The sequence below is a fragment of the Stenella coeruleoalba genome (genome assembly GCF_951394435.1).
Source record: "Stenella coeruleoalba genome assembly, chromosome: 3".
NCBI classification, from domain to species: domain Eukaryota; kingdom Metazoa; phylum Chordata; class Mammalia; order Artiodactyla; family Delphinidae; genus Stenella; species Stenella coeruleoalba.
Window position 1 is genome coordinate 145,448,437 of NC_137148.1, and position 13,585 is coordinate 145,462,021.

General features: G+C 43.5%; 1 protein-coding gene across 9 annotated transcripts in view; it reads left to right on the forward strand.

The window, feature by feature from the left end:
• The window catches only part of DOCK2 (dedicator of cytokinesis 2), a 416,438-nt gene that overhangs the window by 96,016 nt on the left and 306,837 nt on the right, over nucleotides 1–13,585 (forward strand). The gene's annotated exons all lie outside the window — the stretch shown is intronic.

Genomic DNA, 13,585 nt, shown 5'->3' on the forward strand with positions numbered 1-13,585 from the left:
TTCATTGTGATCAGCTGTTAAGGTTAGCTGTCAGTCTTACTGTTGTTCCTTTATAGGCATTCTGTTTTTTTCTCCCTGGCAGCCTTTAAGATCATCTCTTTGTCTTTGGTATTCTGCATTTCTCTATGTTGTACTTAAGAATGAGTTTGTTTATATAGCTAGAAGTTAGTTTTCCTGGATCTGGAGTTTGGTATTTGCAATACCAATTCTATAAAATTTCTCATTCATCATTCTTTTTAATTTTTGCATTTTCCCCTTATATTCTATGATCTCTCTGAAATGTCAGTTAGTGTATGTTAGACCTCATATTCTCCATGTCTCATAAACTCTCATATTTTCTATCTTTTGTTTTTTGGGGTTCATTCTGGCTAATTTCTTTCAACCTATTTTCCAGCTTACCAATTTCCCTCTTAACTGCATCTAATATGCTGTTTGATTCATTGAATGAGATTTTTTATTTTAATCATTATATTATTCATTTTCAGAAATTCTATTGAGTTCTTATTCAAATATAACTTTTTAACTTTTTTTTGTTTCTTGATCGTATTTTCAAACATCCTTTCTATATTTTGAAGCACATTAAATATGAGATTTTATATTCTTTGCTGGATAACTCCAATAGGGGGATTCTTTGTGAGGCTGATTCTGCTGTTTCTGTTTTGGGTGACCTTGAGTCCTTGTGCATTTTGTTGTTATTATTATTTTTTAAAGCTTATTTCCCTTTCAACTTTATCAGTTCTTGTGTATTTTTAGTCTTGAATTAAAGTTTTTTATTTTCTTCCAGAGAAAATCAGAATTTCCTTCCATTGTTCACCTGGGGGTCACTAACAACCAGAGACCTCTTTAAGTTAAAATTTCTCTTTGTCAATCCAAGTGAGGCACATGAATTTGGAGAAAACAAAAACAAACAAGATCACAAACAAACAAAATCCAGGTGAGGACTGGCTTGTGGTTAAGAAATCTCAGTGGAGATGTGTTTTCCTTCTTCACCCAGCACCAAGTTTTCTTTCATGCAGTAGATTTATTTCTCACCTTCCTTTATAGGAAGGTATAACAATTTGGGGTATCAGCTTACTGCAAGGGTCACCAATATGCAGGCCCCAGGATTGATCTCATTCTTTCTCTTCCCCAACCAGTTAACTTCAGTAGTTGTGGCATGCGGGCTTCAGGAGTTGTGGCTTGCAGGCCCCAGTAGTTGTGGCTCGCGGGCTCTAGAGCGCAGGCTCAGTAGTCGTGTGCGTGGACTTAGTTGCTCCACGGCATGTGGGATCTTCCCGGACCAGGGCTCAAACCTGTGTCCCCTGCATTGGCAGGTGGATTCTTAACCACTGTGCCACCAGGGAAGCCCTGGGAGTCATTTTTATTGAGAGGTTTTCTAGGGCACTGTGTCTACCACAATGTCAGAAGTAGAAGTCTTTAAATTTCACTGCAGCCAGAATGATCTTTCCACATTTCAGGTCAGACTGAGGTGCTCACCTTCTTAAAATCCTCTTAATTTCTTCTCATTGCTCTTAGGATGAAGGCAAAACTTCACGTGACCTGCGAGGGTCCCGTCCTGGCTGCCCGCCAGCCTCTTTTCACCCGGCTTACCCAGTCTCTCCACTCCGGATTCAGGGGCCTTCATTCAGTCCCTCTGACCCACTCGGCTCCCTTCTGCTGCAGGGCCTGTGTGCTTGCTGACCTGTGGATGGAATGCCCTTTCTTCTCCTTTTCTCCTAGTTCTTTCTTATTCTCCTTTCCTGGGTCACCTGAAGCATCACTCCCTCAGAGAACCTATCCCTGTATTTTCTGGCTAGGTCAAACCTCTTTAAATTCTCATTGCCCATGTATTTTGTCTTTCAAGTATGTATCACAAATAAATATTTGTTGAGCACCTATTATACATCAATTACTGTGCTCTCAAGGAATTTGGAAAGAGAAATAAAAATTGACACCCAAATACATATCGTAGCTGCCATTTTACATATTTGGGGGTTGATTTTTGTTTCTTCTTATAAATTCCTTGATAGCACAATGATTGGTGCATAGTAGGTGATCAACAAATATTTATTATCAACTATTTTTATAGTTGAAGTAACTATCTAATGGAAACCTTAAACACAACTGCTCAAGCCAAGTAAAAGTGTCCTTCTCCTAGACTTTAGAGAGTCCATTATTTTTTAGTTTTCCCTTCCCTCGTCCCTCATGGCTTGCTCTCTGTGTTTGGTTTTAAACCAGGTACGCACAACTGGGTCATTAAGGTCTGGTGACTGAAATGCAGCCCTGGGTTTTAAAGCTCACCTCTGGATCAGGACCCCTCTTCTGTGATCAACATTTCCTCTTCTGATATGATTTAATGTGATAATCTGGTGCCTCCTCCATTGTAATACATGTTAGAAGGTGGCCTCTCCCAAACCCCAGAAACCAGTAGAGAGCCTGTTGAGGGCCCTGCCCGGGAGCTTTGGTCTGCTACACACACTGCATGTCCTGCTTCTCTGAACCTGGAACTGTGCCATTTTCCATTTTAGGGGTATCCATGGGGCAGGAGGAATGTGTGCCTTGTAACTAATTCACAGGTCATCCGAGGCCTGGAAATCTAATTTCCCTCTGAGCATACAGCTTCTGAAAGGCCTGTAACTCAGCATTTATTCTTCCTTACATTAAGCATCAACACATTGTATACCTGTCCCAGGTACACTGAGCCCTAAAACTTGGTCCTTCTTTTTAAGCCCTTGACTTGATAATGAAAGTTTCTAAAAGTGTCGTTGAAGTATTTGTCTAGTGGTCAAGGTTTTGGTTTGCATTAGCAATCAAGTGTTTACCCGACAAATATTTATTGAGTAGCCACTGGACCACTCTGCTAAGCACTGGAAATACGACAATGAATCAGAGAGACTCAAGCCTAGTCATGGGATTTTTAGTCTAGGTGGGAAGGGAGTCATTAAGCAGGTAGTCGTGTGGGCGCATATGAAATTAAGAGAGATGTGTGTGTGAGATGCCTTGAGAGCATGTAACAAGGAGATCATATCTCATCATGAAGTCAGGGAGGTGTCCTGGAGGAAGTGCCATCTGTGACCTGAGTGATGAGTAAGAGTTGGCAGGTAAAGAAGAGGAGGGTGTAACTGGTGAAAAGAAAGCTGGAGGGAGGTCCCTGAGACAGTAGAGAACTTGACTCAGTTGAGCTGTGGAAAGGCAGAAGTGACTGGAATTCAGTGATGGAGGGATGAGAGTAGCAGTAGATTGCCTGGAGGGACAGGAAGAGACAGATCTTGACGATCCTTGAAGGTCAGGCCGTGGCATTTAGACAATATCCTGAGGGAAATTGGGAGCTATACTGACTCTTTTTTTTTTTTTTTAAGTGTAGTTGATTTACAATATTGTGTTGTTTTCAGGTGTATAGCAAAGTGATTCAGTTATACATATATATATCTGTATTCTTTTTCAGTTCTTTTCCGTTAATTATAAGATATTGAATATAGTTCCCTGTGCTATACAGTAAAAAAAAAAAAAAGGGATTATGAACAAGTGAATGGTATGATAACATTTGTGTTTTTAAATTGGTCCCTCTGGCCAATGTGTAGAAAATGGATTGAAAGGAAGTAAGAGTGAAAGAAGGGAGATGGTTCAGGAACCTCTACTGGTGAGAGGTGACGGGGACTTGGATGAAGATGGTGCCGATGAGGATGAAGGATGGTAAATGGCTTTGGTGACTGTAGTTAACAGTACTGTATCATGTACTGGAAAGTTGCTAACAGAGTATATCTTAGAAGTTCTCAACACACACACATGCACACACACGACTGTAATTTTGTGAGGTGATGGATGTGTTAACCAGCCTTATTGTGGCAATGCTTCTGCCACATATACTTGTATCACATTATCACGTTGTACACCTTAAACTTACACAGTATCATATGTCAATTATATCTCAATAAAGCTGGAAAAAAATGGTTTGGGGGGGTGGAATTAATGGGGCTTGATGACTGAATGACCCTCAGGCTCTTCAAGATCCACCCCTACTTACCCCAGGCTCTGACTTGGGCAGCTATGAGGCCGTGTCATGTTGGGGAGCTCTGCAGAGTGAGCAGGGTTGCCCTTGGATGATTGTCATACCCCATGCTGACTCTTTGACAATAGAAGCCAATTAGGAATCCTGGAGGTTTCCCTCAATGATAATGTGTCTCCTTAGAGATGAGTGACCCGGTGCCCAGAGTGATGTGACCTCCTAAAGGTGACAATACACAATGGTGCTGACATCTGTTCTAGAATTCAGTCCAGGGACACAGACCACTGGTCTTTCTGCCACACTGCCCTCTCCTGGCAACTTCTCTGGCCCTCAGCCATCCTACCACTCAACTGACGATTCCAGTAATGCAAACCTCACCGTGTTTGGACTCGACACTTCCTCAGGTGTTCCCAGATTTCAAAACAAAGAGTTTTACTGCACATGCATTTTTCAAACCAGCACCATTAGTAAAGAAACTGTTAAAAATTCTATTTAATTCTACACACCAAATGTCAAGGCTCTCAGTGGAACAAGATCATGTAGCCCGGGGTTACTTATACTTCTCGGAAAACCACAGACTGAAAGGGCACAGTTTAGATGGTTTTGGCATGACCACCGTTTAGAGTAACACTAACTTGACATTTCTTAGGCAAGTGTTTCTCTAGAGGCAGTCCATGCCAAGAACCAGGAAGTAGGTGAGAAGTCAGCATCTTGATTCAATGATTGTAGAGGGAAAACTGCCACCAGTTGTATGGCCTTGAGCTAGACCTCCTGGCTCCAGCTCTAGTTCCTATGATGAGAATGAGAGAGTTCAGGAAAGACCCTGGGGGAAAGGATTGTTGTAGAAAGGAACTGGAGGCCAAGAAACATTCACTCCCCACCCCCACCCCCCCAAAAGAGTAGAAAGATCTTTTTAAAATTAAAGGCAGTATTTACTTGTTATAAAATCAGAATATAATATAAAAGTGTATAAGGGGACTGTTGACACAATCCCTTTTCTAAGAGGTAATGAAATGATCAATTTAATGTACAGATTTTACAAAGTGTGTATGTGTGTGCACATGTGTGTAATTATTCTGCAACTTAATTTTTTTCTGTTATGATGTAGAGAATATTATGCTTAGTAAAATAAGTAAGAGAAAGACAAATACTGTATGTTATCACTTACATGTAGAATCTAAAAAATAATATGAATGAATGTATTTGCAAAACAGGAGCAGACTTACAGATAGAGAAAATGAACTTGTGGTTACCAAAGGGGAGAGGGAAGGGGGGGAGGGGCAAATTAGGGGTATGAGATTAACAGGTACAGCTACTGTATATAAAATAGATAAGAAGCAAGGATATACTGTATAGCACAGAGAATTATACCCATTGTCTTGTAATAACCTTTAATGGAGTATAATCTGCAAAAATACTGGACATTATGCCATACACCTGAAACTAACATGATATTGTAAATCAACTACACTTCAATAAACTTTAAAAAAAGATACCAAGGACACCTCCCAGGTCATTAAAAAACTAAAGGAAGAAATGGTAAGAGAAGCAGTCAAGACATAGTTTCTTTTTAGTACCTAAACTTTTTAGACCAACTTGGCCTGAAGAGAAAGAGCTGGAAGGACTTTGCTGAGTATTAGCTTCTCTTTCAAGTAGATGATGTAATCCGTCTTTTTCTCTATATGTCTTGAAACTGTGGAAGTGTGTGTGTGTGTGTGTGTGTGTGTGTGTGTGTGTGTGTTTCTATCCTTAGGAACATTGTTTTGGGAACACTCAATTTCTAATTATATTGAGGGAAAAGACCCTGAATACCATTTTTCATGCTAATGGAGAAATTTACCTAAGTGCAGACTTAGGCAACTTAGTTCTTCCTGCCAAATTACATAAAGGTTGCAGCTCCTCTCGGTAGAATGAAGGATGGCACAGGGCATACATCACACTCTATTCATAACTTAGCTTTTGCCTGCATTTCATTACCTACTTACTATTAATTTATTGTACAGGGTTGCCATATTTTAAAAGTAAAGTGAATGTTTTAGATGGATTGTTTTTCTTTCATTTTGTCCATATTGTTAACTTCTATTTTTTTTTTTTAATTTAAGCTGTTTACACTTCTACCTGAGGCAGTTTTTCTTCAGTGATTGCATTAATTTTTGTGCATTCATTCTAGACATTATTCAAAACAGGATACCCCACACTTTGAGTTTGCCTTTTTTTCCCTCTCATCTACAAATCTTTCTTCCCTGGGGTGATTTACAGGAAGAAGACTGTTTAGTGAAACTTCTTTGCAGTTTGCCCTAAGGGGCAATCCACCTCAAATGTCAGATTCTGGAGAAGTAGCAGCTCAAGTAGAAATAATTTTGTCAATGACAAAAGGATTGGCACCAGGAACTGGGCTGAGCCCTGCCTGTGGACTGCTGGTAGTATTCAGTTCAATCAAGTCTTCATGAAATACTCTCTGGCCACCAGAGCTGCTTGCCAGTTCACACTGGCAACTTTGTAGTTATCCTAGCCCTTTCTTATATAGTTCCTTTCTAATAGGGTACAACTTTACTCTTTCTCTTCTGAGAATAACTCCTTACATTTCAACTTTGTTACCCTTCAAATGAAATTTTCTCTGGCCGCTGTTGAGCTGGGCAGCTCACTCCAGGCTCATTGCACCAAAATTCCATGTCTTAATCTGCAATTTCTGATTCATTTCAGGTCCATAGCATAGACCTTGGTGGTGGGAGAGGGGGTGGCGATGGTGATGATGACCACGTGGGGAAGAGCGGAACCAGAGAGGGGACCCTCTCCTTCATAATCCCTTTCCAGCCCTATTGCTTTGATTTAAATGTGCCTGCTGAGTGCACTGAAGGGTTTCTTTCTATAAGCAGGAACGATAAATGCAAGGATGATTTTCAGACAGACTCAGCTGGTTTGCCTACAGTTATTCTTTATCCCAAATGGTAGGGATGTGGAGAGAGAGAGACAGAGACAAGAGATAGGAAGAGACACAGAGAGACACACAGACAGACAGAGACAGAGAGGTAATAGAGAGGTAGGTAGGTTCTGGTCTTAGACTGCTGTGAATTTTCCAGAATAATTACTCTTCTGCAACCATGAATGGCTTAATGGTTCTCTTTGTAAAGTCACTAATTTACACCTCCTGTAATAGAGCGAATTATTGGCTCAGGGGTAGGAATACCAGCCAAGTAACCGTGGATTTAGAGCCTGAACAAAAAAAGGTGAGAGCTAGCCATCTCACTTCCCTACACAGTTGCAGGATATCATCCCAGGGGCAAATGATGCTTTCCTATCCACCTGACTTCTTCCGGTCCCAGGGATCTGCTCGCTCTTTGCTCTGTTCCAGGAGGCAGTATTGTTTAGTGGTTGAAGGAGTGAAATTTGCAGCCAGACAACTCCTCGGCTCAAATCCTGACTGTGCCATTTACTAGCTGGGTGAACTTGTGCGGTTAGCATAGTGCCTGGTGCATATAGTAAATGCTTAATAAGTAGCAGGTGTTAACAGTATTAGTCGTCTTAGTGGTAAAAGTTATGATAAAAACTAAAGGTGGCAGAGCTGAAGATGACTATTAATAGCATCCTCACGATGTTGTTTAGGTACCGTTAGCATTAGCTGAACTTCTATGAGTTCTGTGGATTCCTAAGACATTTCTGTACATCCACATTGAAGGTGCTGAAGTTCATTCATTTAATAATTTATCATTTGTTGATGCGTTTGCTTAAAACTCACTTTTGATGTTCCGTGCCTCTTGCTAGACGTGGGGATATTATGACAAAATAGCCTTGATCTCTGCCTGCACGGAGCTTATCCTCCAGTGGAGAAGACAGGCAAGTAAGTGGTGATGATAAAGAATGAAGTATTCTAACAGGGAAGCCTCAGTCATTGTGACAGTCTGCATTAAATGCTGTGTGCAGTGCATATCATTCATCTAAGGAAATGCACTGGGTAAGTGGCCTCCCTTCTACAGTATTCCTCATGTCCTGGCATCGCTGGGCACACAAAAGTATCTTGACTTGTATGGCAAGGTAACAAAGTGGTGTGGTGAGATCTCATTATTTAAGTAATTTTGCTCAGTTCCGTATAAGATCATGGAGACATTTAAAATAGAATTTTCATTTTTAAAAGCTTCCAGTGAATCTGGTCTTGCTCCCAGGCACTTGTGAAATGAGTCAGGTGTGTGTCTTGCCAAGAGCAAATTGAGGCAAAAGATGTGACCAGGTAAGGGAGACAGAGGCAAGCCAGGCCCAGGTCTAATCCTGGGGGCCTTTCCAGGACTTCTGGGAGGAAGGAGGGAGGCGGGGGACAGGCTGTGGTGGTGGCATGGGAGGGGGGCGAGGTGCTGAGGGCTGAGAGGGACCTTCAGGTAGGTGGCTAACTGAGGTCAGTGTCAGCGGGGCCCCTGCTCCTTCCTCTCAGCTTCCATTCCCCTTGTTCACGCCTCTTTAATTTTTTTTCTTTTCTCATAGGTAAGACGTAGATAATAAGAGCCTCTATCAAATGAGCTAATCCGTGTGAGGAACTGAGCACAGTGCCTGAACCTTAGGAATCACTCAGCAATAATATTAAACTTTTATTGTTCAGCTTTTCTCGCTACTCAGCAATATATGATTTACCTGTGGGTTTGCCTCCTGACTTCTTGGGGCTGGGGACTGGGTCCTGCTCCCGTCTCCCTCCACTGCAGTGCCTGGCACACAGTGGGTGCTCTATAAATGGCAGTTGTGTTTATGAAGTGGCTGACTTCTTTCTCCTAAGACTTTAGAAAGCCGAAAGGAGCGGATCCAGAAAAAACCAGTGCTACCATATAACAATAGCTAATGGTTATTGAGTGTTAACTCTGCACCAGGCACTGTGCTAATCGCTTTACATGCATTATTTTAATGTAGGACAACTGTGTGGGGCTAGGACCATTTTACTAGTGAGAAAACTGAGCCTTCTAGAGATGAAGAAACTTAGTCAGGATCACCCAGCTGACAAGGGTCACAGCAGGGTTTGGAAAGCGACACAGTCTTACTTAAATGTCTGTGTTGCCTCCAAGAGGTGGGTAGGAAATCAGGAGGATTCCTGGGAAGGTGGCTCGGGGAGCTGGACGTCGCCGAGGTATGAGGTATAGAAGTGTACAGAGGCCGGTACTCAGGAAACACTCCACCCTGGATTCTCAGGTGAATCTTCCTCCTGGCTTTCTGCAGCCCGAGGTTGCCTTGGTTCGATTCTGCTTCCCTGCGCTGCTGGCCTGAGGTGGGCGTCTCTGTCTTCGGCTGAGGCTTTCTGTACCTGCACAGAGAAGGTGGTGCAAGGCATTGTACACTCCATGTGGGGCCCATTTGCATTTAGTGAGTGCTCAGCTGTGCACAGCGTCTCCTTAATGAATCACATGCCAGCCGAGCACTGCTGTATTTATCCCAGCCCCGGGAGCTGAGTGCCTGCCGTGGTTGGGCTTGCACGCCCCAGAACAGCGCCTCGCAGGGTGTTCCAGTTTTTCTTGTGGTCAGGGCCTTTGGGCCCTTCAATAATTCGTCCCCTGGCGGAATCAGCTGGTTTCTAGGTGCTCTGAAGCCAGAAAAAATGTTTCCCTCCTGAAGCTATATACAGAGAGCAAGTGTTAAAGAAGGACCTTGAAACCACATCTGCTGTGCCCTTGACTTCAAGGCCACATTTAAAGCCTTGCAGATAGACAAGACATTATTTTTCTTTCCTCCTTATGCTTCTCAGGGGAGGTCCCATGGTGCTGAATTCCCCCCTCACCCACCCCCACCGCCATCAGTTTATTTCTTCCACATAATCTAAAGGCTTTATGTATTTTTCTTCCTTAGTCACTCCTTCTAAGAAATATTCCTTTTATTTACGTACACTCAGATCAGAGAGTTTGCCAGTATGATCACTTCTGTGCTTAGGAATCAACAACAAGAATTACTGATATTTACTTAACACTTGTTAAGTGCCAGCCATAGTACTAAGCACTTGAGATGCACGATCTCATTTTTTTCACCTTAAAATAACCCTTCGAATGAGCATTATATCTCTGTTTTATCCACAAGGAAGGTAAGATTCGGAGATGTAATTTGTCTGAGGCCAAACAGCCAGTCTGTGGAGGAGTCTAGCTAGATAGCAAAGCTCTTTACACTAAATAGTTTTTTGCTTCCTTTCTTCTTCCCAACTGTAGTCATTTTCTTCAACTGTTCTTCCCATTCCCAGCAAATAAAATCCCAGGCTTAAAAATTCACACACACACACACACACACACACACACACACACACACACACAATTGATAAGACTGCAACGATTTTGCTTAATGATGTAGTCAACTGTAAAACGCAAGCCATTTCCCCAACAGAATTGTTTTTACCCTCTATAAAACTTCAGCAGGTATAGAATGTATTTCCCTCCCTTGACTAGAGTGTGGTGTTAAGGTACTTAACTTGTGACATGAATAGCAGGGAGCAGCTTGGATTCCCAGGGAGGCAGGTACCCCAGTCTTGGCTTCATAAGATCTGTGTCACCTGTGCTGTGCTGTTAGGTTCTCAGAGCATAGAAGGAAAAGAATGCTGAGTTCCGGGTCTAGCTATGCCACTGGTGCAGTCTGTGACCTAGAGCGAATCACATGTCTTGCTGGTAGAAATTAAATTCAGTTTCCTAAGTTTAATTTGAGTGGAAAGCCTCGACTTGATTTTACCGCCTAAAAGTCTCTTTTCCTTCCTGCCTCGGTCAAATAACCTTTAAAAGATGGTAATGAAGCTGAGTCACCTCCGCACTCAGGCCCTCAGTCTCTTCATCTGTACAATAGGAAGCATGGACCCAGTGCTCACTGGCGTTCCCAGCAGTTCTTGGTTTAGAACCCCAGGGAGCTGCAGGAACAAGCCCGTCTCACCCTGCAGAGCTCTGACTGGACAGAAGTTTTCAACGAATCCAACCAGGGCTAGTCTAAGCAAAAAAAAAAAAAAAGGGAGTTTATTGGAGGAATATTTGTGCAGCTTATAAAATCCAAGAAGAGTTAAATAACCAGACTCAGGGATGTAAGGAACCAGGGTAGCCTCAAAGATCTCTTCAGCAGGAGTTCATGAACTTTCTTCCTGGAGCACTGCCTTAAGATGACTCCCAACAAAGCCCATTTCTGTGTTTCTCTGTTAAGAATGATGAATTCCAGGGAGGGAGCTGCCATGGGACTATTCAGTTATGGGAGATGGGCTGGGGGTGGGGGGCGCTAGGGTCACCAGCAGGAGAAAGCTGCTGGAGACCATTTTTGTTGGCAGTACCAGTGGTTCCCAAGAAGAGGACCTGGTGGGATCCCCTCCGCCCACCCCGCAAGCCACACACACATACGGCCACAAATATACAAATAAGTACACCTTACAGAGAAAGTCCATGCATGGTAAATAATGATGTAAGTAATGATGAGCTCACCATGGGCAGCCACGTCTGGCTGTTAATTGTGGGAGGGAGACACCATAGACCAGGAACAGGAATTACGATGTCGCTTATTAGATGTTTTCAGGCGGCTGTGGCTAGAGGAAAGAGCAAGGGATTTCAAGGCAAAAGCCTTGGGGGATGGACCGTCCATTAGCTTAGCTTTGGGCACAGAGAAAAGCTCACAGCACCATCTCACAGGGAAAGCATCACCACTTTGAATTCAGACCCTCCCTTCCTCCCTGCCAGACCTGGTCTCATCTTTTCCACTTGGATGGGATTTGGGCAAGTCTCAACCTGTTGAGAGTTTTTTATGTCTTTATCGGTGTAATGCTCCAACAATTAACAACAACAAGACAATGGCTAGCATTTACCAGGGCCCAGTGTGTTCCAAGCACGTCACATGTGAGCTGGGCTCCTCATAATCCCTGGACACAGTGCTGTGACAGCCTGCATTTGCAGGTGAGGAACTGAGGCTTACAGGAATTAAGAGAGGTGGTAAAGCATTGAGCACAGTGGTCTACGAAATGATTGAGAGGGAGGCTTAGGAGCCGATGGCCAGGTTTGAATTCTGGCTCCAACACTTACTGGCGCGGAGTCCCTGGGCTTAAGTCACCAACCTATAAAATGGTGATAAGGATGGGGCCCCTTACCATGGTGTGGTGATGAGGGTATGTGAGTTAATAATACAGACAGTGCCTGGGGCAGAGTGATCCTCTGTGATGTTTGCTGTTATTTATAAGGTCTTCAGTTAGTACTGGGCAGAGTGGAGATTGGAACCCAGGCTGACTCTAAAACACATCGTCTGTGGCAGAACATCTCTGTGTTCAGGACTGAGTGGTGTAGGAGAGGGGAGAAGGGAAGAAGAGAAGGAGGAATGGGACAGGTGGGGACAGAAGGAGAGAAGCCTTAGGACTCCTGGCTCCTCTCACAGCCTTGTCTCTATGACCTTGAAGTAGATACCCAGAAAGTCAGCAGCAGTTTCCGGATCCCTGTAGTGGATTGAAACATCTGGCATTGACTTCCCCTTAAGCTTCTTACTTCAGGAGGCTTTAGGAAGGGGCCACCTAGGAAAAAAGAAGAGAAGGAGACACAGAGAGTGACTGAGACAGAAGAAAGAGAGATGAAGTCAAAGAGAGAGAGAATGGCAGAGGGACACCTAGAGACTGACAGAGAGACAAAGTGAGTGATACTCAGGAGAAGAAGAACAGAGAGATGCACACTTAAAGACAGAGAAAAGAGGTAGGAGAGAAGCAGGAAGAAAAGAGGGGCGAGAGCATGGGTGGGGGATTGAGTGGAGACAGCGCTGAGGTGGCCGTGATGGACCGCTCGACCGGTGATTGATGGAGCAAATAAACCCCTTAAGTGTGTCGGCGTTTTATCTGGGGAAAGCACCTTCACGGCAGCTGGCAGCTCAGTGGTGTCTGGCTGTGTAGGGCTGTGACAGGAGACCCTCTATCTGAATGGGAGACAGAAGCACCCTTCTCTGTGTTTCACCCAGAATGCCAAAGATTAGGCTGCAGAATTTTCACCCGTTGGCAATAAAAGCTTGTTTGGAGAGGCCTTGGGGTGAACGACACTCCAAGGCTGGGCCACGAGGGCACTGAGACTCAGGGGCCTGGAGACTGATTTTATGAAAGGGGATGGTTTCTATAAAAAGTCACATGTATATATTAGACAGGCCTTGAAAATCTCTGCAAGGATATCCTTAACGGTTGCTAATTTTATGGTAGGATTAATGAGGAGTCTCACTTCATAAGTAATGCATTTTTTTCTTTTTACAATATCAATGTAGGGCCTTTATAATCAGAGGCAAAAAATTTTAAATTAGGTATCAAGTACACTCCTGAAATAAGAGGACAGGGAAAATGATGGCCCCTGATGTGGAACAGACACAACTGTATTCATCCGACAAGCGGGCAGTGGCTAAGCGGAAGTGTATTTGAAAATATTTCTCCTTGATACTTTCAAGATACTTTGAAAGTCTGATGACCACAGTCTCCCTCTGATTCTTGCAGAAGGATGAAATTATTAAGGTCCCCTCAGCTTGGATGAGTTTCATTCCTTTGAGGTCCTTCAGGGTTTAAAAAAAGGCAGGAGGGGGCTTCCCTGGTGGCGCAGTGGTTGGGAGTCTGCCTGCCGATGCAGGGGACACGGGTTTGTGACCCGGTCCGGGAGGATCCCACATGCC